This window comes from Trachymyrmex cornetzi, unplaced genomic scaffold (genome assembly GCF_001594075.2).
Source record: "Trachymyrmex cornetzi isolate Tcor2-1 unplaced genomic scaffold, Tcor1.1 scaffold91, whole genome shotgun sequence".
NCBI lineage: Eukaryota > Metazoa > Arthropoda > Insecta > Hymenoptera > Formicidae > Trachymyrmex > Trachymyrmex cornetzi.
Window position 1 is genome coordinate 134,240 of NW_017300256.1, and position 885 is coordinate 135,124.

Genomic DNA, 885 nt, shown 5'->3' on the forward strand with positions numbered 1-885 from the left:
ACGAATTTCGATTTGCCCTTTTTAACATGATATTCTAGACAGTTATAGCTATCGAATTCCGCAAAAAAAAATTTTGACCAAAATTTGACCCAACTGATGAGAATGTACCCTTAAAAAGAGGGAAAAAACTGGAGTTAGGTGCAGTCTCGAAAAGTTGCTCGTCATGGCCATACCGACGTTTGTGGACCTATAGGATTCATCGTTAACAAGAATTTTATCGTGAAGGAAGTAGCGGTGTTGAAACAGGAGGCTGTTCTCACGCATTACATTTTTACGAGTCCCGTGCTATGGAAACTTTGACAAAATCCGACAGGTCTTGCGCTTCCTGGTTGATTGCTTATCACCATGGATTGCGATGGGAGGACGGAAGGTTCCCGTACAGCGAAGCGAAACGCCTGATTACTGTGGCCGTATATGAAGATGATGCTGTCGTATACGTCAAGTGACTCGAGAAACGAGCGTGGCTGTGGAACTTACTTCTGGAAGATAAGCGAGAACGCATGTACATCGAGACCTTGGATGCAGTTTACGAAGACATGGAATGTCTCTAACTAATCTGGATGTTGCTAATACTATGTGATGCGGACAACATGTTAAGAAATGAGCAAAATGTATTCAAAATATATATGGTAACTGGTGGTAACAAAAGAATTTTTTTAATTAAAAATACGTTAACATATTTGTTATGTATTTCTTTTCCCTTCCTTTGTAATACACGTATAAACGTTTGTACGTATAAACATATGTATGAACGTATGTACATACGTATGTAAAAACGTATGTATAAACGTATAAACGTATGTATGAACGTATGTGCGTATAAACGTATGTATAAACGTATGTTATTGAACCGGTTATTGAAGACCGACCAATTCCACCACCTCT